General features: G+C 42.8%; 1 non-coding gene across 1 annotated transcript; it reads right to left on the bottom strand.

Annotated features, from left to right (window-relative positions):
* Window positions 1-4,182: 4,182 nt before the first annotated feature.
* Window positions 4,183-4,379, bottom strand: LOC111590788 (U2 spliceosomal RNA). Its single transcript, XR_004855821.1, has one exon. It is a non-coding gene; the product is annotated as a U2 spliceosomal RNA (small nuclear RNA).
* Between the last annotated feature and the right edge of the window lie 1,515 nt (window positions 4,380-5,894).

Genomic DNA, 5,894 nt, shown 5'->3' with positions numbered 1-5,894 from the left:
ATTTATGGAATCGTGACAAATAACCTCAATTCTTAGAGCAGTCACCTTTTTCTAAATTTATATTTCGTTGCGTAAATGTGTGTGTCGTAAATATCTTATACATATGTCGTAAATGGTATGAACCCAATACACACGAGATTAAGTAACAAGATAATGAATAAAATCAATAAATCGTTTGCGTAAAATGTGAATAGAAATATCCTAAGCAGACGTAAAACCTTTTAACGTTGGCATAAATATGTATATAAAATATCATAAAAACAGGGCCATCGCTAGCGTCTAGGGGAGCCTTCAATGCCACGCGCGCCTCTCGGATCCGCCGTCGCTCGCGGATGATGCCGAACGTGAAGCGGGGCACCACGTCCCTGCAGGTCCACCACCGCAGCGCCCCTAGCCCTCGCTCGCTCAGCTCCATCATCGGCAGCAACTTGTCGTGCACCAGAAGCTCGACGGTGGCCGCTAAGAACTGGACGAACCGCGCCAAGTGCATCTCGACGCGGCCTTCCGCTGCACGCGCCACGAGTCACCGTCGTGGGCGGTCTTCGTCGCCAGCGTTGCTCGTGCCTCGGGCAGTCGTCGCCACCACCGTTGATCGTATCACAAGAGGTCGGCCGCCAGCACCACTCACGCATCAGGCGATCGTGGCCGTCGTGGCGCTCGCGTCTCAAGTGATTGTCACCGACGTCACTTGCCGTTCATCGACGTTGTCCCTGCTCGCCGATGTCGCACCTCTAGCCACCCCTTGCGTCTCCCACCGACACTCGACGCTCGCGCCTCACGCCTCGGGACATCGTCGTTAACGTCCGCTCGCGCCTCATGCGATCACAACCGCTGGTAGAAATTTAAACACTAATCCCTGGGGTCTAGGTTGCTTTTATATATGCCCAGGGCCTAGGTCGCTTGAGGTGGTGTGGTTGAACCAGATGATAACATCGGTTCAGGGCTTTCACCTAGCTATTGGAAGCCCAAGGCTTTATATATATTGTATTACGACGATGAATACGATTTTATGTTGCCATAAAACTGTCCCTATTTCCCGCGGGGGCTGTTAGTTGAACCAATATTAGTTTTTTTTATCAATTATGCTACACAATGTATATATTTATGCGACTTTGTATATGAATTTATGCTCTGTGTCACTGTGTGAACAAAGTCATCCTATTTTTTGCATGCGTGCAATGGAAACGAAAATATCATCCAAAATTTTCGCGCATGCAATGGAAACTCCAACGATCTGCCATTATTTTTGGATCTACATAAAAATAGAAACCCCATGGATGTGGCTCCCATAGTCCCATATTTTTCAGAACTGCCATAAAAATAGGATTGCGAATACAATCCACCAGAGATATCAGCCTCACATTGTCTCGGTATTTATGCTTATAACCGAGGGTTTTATGCTCAAAACTTAAGATTTTTACGCTCGAACCTGGAGATGCGTCCACCAGTGAACCACATGCCAGATTTTTTATGCAGTGTACAACATTGCATAAATACCTACACCATGTAACATAATTTGTATAAGTATATATCATAAACTATTTCTAACGAGTTTAGTTGCATGGCTGTTGGGGCGATTCTATATTTATGGAGGAAATAAAGCATTAAATACGTTTTTTGTTTCCATGCAGGCCAATATATTTCCTTTCATCGTATATTTTTGTCATCCTCATTTTGTGCGCATGCAGCAGTTAACAGCTTATTACGTAGTGTACCAAATTGCATAAATATCTACACCGTATAACATAATTAGTATCAGTATATATCATAAACTGATCATGGCGAGCCTAGCTACATGGCAGTTGGAGCGATCCTATATTTATGAAGGAAATAAAGCATTAAATACAATTTTTTATTTCCATACATGCCAATCCATTTCCTTTCGTCATACATTTTTTCATCCTAATTTTGTGCATGCAACATGTAACATATTTTTACGTAGTGTACTGAATTACATAAATATCTATACTGTGTACCGTAATTAGTATCAGTATATATCATAAATTAGTCCTGACGAGTCTAGCTGCATGTCTGTTGCAGCGATCCTATATTTATGTAGGAAATCAAGCATTTAAAAATAGAAACTGTCACATATCTTTTTTTCTAAATTTATGTGCATGCAGGGAAATGTGTTTGACTCATGCATGCTTTCCTATTTTTTGCATGCACAAACGTGGGGTTTGGGGTGCACCCGACAGCCTGGCTTGGCAAGTGGGTGCAATGGGCGCATCGGGCTGGACCAGGTCGCAGGGGTGGTCGGCCTGGGGCTCCTAATATATCTGCCCTATATATATAATCACAATAGTTGTTGTTGTCCCTTGTTTAAACTCGAGATTCCCTAAAAAGATAATGCATATTGGATCTGTTATGTGTAACATGATTTTGCCTATAATAATCATATGAAGTTGGATGACATGCGAGGCATATATATTCCACAAGATGCCTCGAAAGTGCATATTTGGTAGTGAGTATGGAGGGAGGGGAGACGAGTGATTATGAAGGGAAGGTGTTAGGGAGGGAGATAACGTGTGCCCCCAACCTGCGAAGTCTGTTCAATCTCGTGTTCACACGCATCTGACAGTTGCCTCAACACACGCGCAGATGTTGGGCATGCGACAATTAATACATATTTTTGTCTATTGAACACGCTAAAAAATTATTTATTTACCGTATGTCTATATAGAAAACATGGTATACCATGAATTTGTTTAAAGAATGGTAAACCACGTTTTCTAGACAGAATGAAAGAATGTGGTGGATAATGGAAAGTAATTATAACCAATAACAAGACCATGTACACAAATATAAATAGACATAAAAATAAGATAAAGGGCAAACAAAATCGGAATAAGAGTAACCATGCAATAGATCTAATCTTACAAATAGATAATTTAGCACTTTGTTAACAGTTTTATTTTTTTGATTTGGTTGGGGTGCGCTGAGAGCACCTAGAGGGGGGGTGAATAGGTGATCCTGTAACACTTCAAAATCTTAAGCCACAAAACTTGATTAATTGTTAGCACAGTAATTTGCCAAGTGGCTAGAGAAGGATCTCAACACAACACAATAACCAAGAGATATCAATCACAGAGATGGCACGGTGGTTATCCCGTGGTTCGGCCAAGACCAACGCTTGCCTACTCCACGTTGTGGCGTCCCAACGGACGAGGGTTGCAATCAACCCCTCTCAAGCGGTCCAAAGACCAACTTGAATACCACGGTGTTGCTTTGCTTTTCTTAATCCCACTTGCGAGGAATCTCCACAGCTTGGAGCCTCTCGCCCTTACAAAAGATGTTCACAAAGAATCACGGAGCAAGGGAGGGATTAGCAACTCACACACGACACAAAGATCACAGCGAATACGCACACACAAAACCCAGACTTGAGCTCAAGAGACTAGCACACTAGAACGGAGCTCAAATCACTAGAATGTCGAACAAGTGCGCAAGAATGTAGTGTGAGTGATCAACAATGCTCAAAGGATGCTTGGTATACTCCTCCATGCGCCTAGGGGTCCCTTTTATAGCCCCAAGGCAGCTAGGAGCCGTTGAGAACAAATCTGGAAGGCCATCCTTGCCTTCTGTCGTCGGGCGCACCGGACAGTCCGGTGCACACCGGACAGTGTCCGGTGCCTGATTCCCTTCCTTAAATAGCGAAGCCGACCGTTGCAGATGCGGGAGCCGTTGGCGCACCGGACATTTCCGGTGCACACCGGACAGTCCGGTGCCCCCTTCCGACCGTTGGCTCGGCCACGTGTCCCGCGCAGATCGCGCGGTCGACCGTTGGCCCGGCCGACCGTTGGCTCACCGGACAGTCCGGTGCACACCGGACAGTCCGGTGAATTTTAGTCGTACGTCGTCGGCGAATTCCTGAGAGCGGTCACTTCGCTCGAGCCAGCCTGGCGCACCGGACACTGTCTGGTGCACCACCGGACAGTCCGGTGCCCCAGACCGAAACAGCCTCTTGGCTGTACACAGCCAACTCTTCTCTTTTCTTCTTCTTTCTGTTTCTGATACTTAGACAAGTATATTAGTACACAAAACCAATGTACTAAGACTTAGAAACATACCTTTGCTCTTGATTTGCACTTTGTTCATCCATGGGCATAGATTCACATTTAAGCACTTGTGTTGGCACTCAATCACCAAAATACTTTAGAAATGGCCCAAGGGCACATTTCCCTTTCATGCGCCAGGCTCAAGCAATAGTGCAACACTAGAGCGACACATAAGGGACCTAATGGCAAGCCACTATAGTAGACCCTTCCCCACAAAATATTAATTTAATATCAAAGTGGACACATGGTCCACATATCAGATATTAAACTGATAAGAACAGATACTACACTTGATCTTAGCCAAAAGGCCGAGAAAGGTATGAATTGTTATGTTGACTGAGGTCTGCTTTTATAAGCCTTCTCTGCTCTCTCCCGCTGAAAGCCACCGAGGTGGGACTAAACTCAAGCACCATAAAGCACAGACATTCAGACCTCTGTATGACTGTGTGGGCTTTCTGGGCTACCAATACGTCAATGATGGCCCGGTCAGCAGAGTCTCTCTCGCTCCAATTGTTTATTGATTAACTCCAATAAGGATTAAAATAATTTGCCTCTACGATGATCGACCACATTAAAAGCTTTGATTATATCTGAGAGCTGATCATAGTCATCAATTATATATCAATATATATATATGATGAAGTAATTTCACATAAAAACATCTCCCATTTTATTTTGTATATGTGTTTTGATAAGTTTTTTAAGCTATAAGGCTACCTTAGTGGTTGCAGTTGAGAATGGAAGGGTGACCATGAAACTTTTATACAATTTGACAAGGCTTTTATCAAATCAACAAGTGATTGTAATGTATTTGGCTCTAGATGTTTGTAAGCTCAAGGTGAAGTCTCAAATTCGTCGCACACACAACAACTATCTGGTGACGACTTTGATAGAAATTCATCGATTTTATTACTAGCGGTGAATTTGATGCTTTAAAAACGTGACAAAATTTTAACTTGGATAGATAAATTTATTTGGGAACATATCCTATGCACATGAGCCTTTGTTGCACATATGGTGCACATGAACTAACAAACTTTACAAAAAAATCTGAAAAAACATTCATATTCTTTCCATCTTAATTCGATTATATATAACATTTTAAGTTCAAATTCGTTATGTTTAGCTGTAATAAAAAAAGATAATATGTGAGCCCACCTAACTCTCAACCCTAGTAGGTTTGATGCAAATGGACAAGTTTCCTACCTTATTTGGACACCTTGTGCTACCACTACTTGGATCTCATGCTGGAGGTTATTGGGAAGATAAATGAGTTTAGTGGCTGCATTGCCAAAGCAAAGAAGATAACTAGATTTATCTATGGATATGGAAGGATGTAGGAATTGATGATGACCAAGAAAAATGGTACATATCTTGTCACGCTAAAATACTAGAGACCAACAATGGCTGAAATGCGGGCTGCCATGGACCATGCAAAAAGAGCATCAAGGAAGCTTTGGAAGACATAGCGATTAATAGATGAAGTAATTCCTATTGTTGAAAAGAGGTGGGACAATCAGATGAGTACCAATCTATATGGGGCATGCCCTGGACCACCTCCGTCGCAAGGTGAGGTGTCGAATCACGTTGGGGCTCACAAACTACCCAAATCCAAGTTATAGTTGATGCAAAAGTTGGTGCCTATACCTTACTTATATACATCACGTAGTTGCTCCTAGGTTTGTGAAAGGGAAATGTGCCCTTGGGCCATTTCTAAGTATTTTGGTGATTGAGTGCCAACACAAGTGCTTAAATGTGAACTTATGCTCATGGATGGACAAAGTGAAAATCAAGAGTAAAGGTATGTTTCTAAGCCTTAGTACATTGATTTTGTGT

Source organism: Zea mays, chromosome 1, assembly GCF_902167145.1.
Source record: "Zea mays cultivar B73 chromosome 1, Zm-B73-REFERENCE-NAM-5.0, whole genome shotgun sequence".
NCBI classification, from domain to species: Eukaryota; Viridiplantae; Streptophyta; class Magnoliopsida; order Poales; family Poaceae; genus Zea; species Zea mays.
The sequence above is the reverse complement of the archived record's forward strand: the minus strand, read 5'-3'. Positions and strand labels throughout refer to the sequence as shown.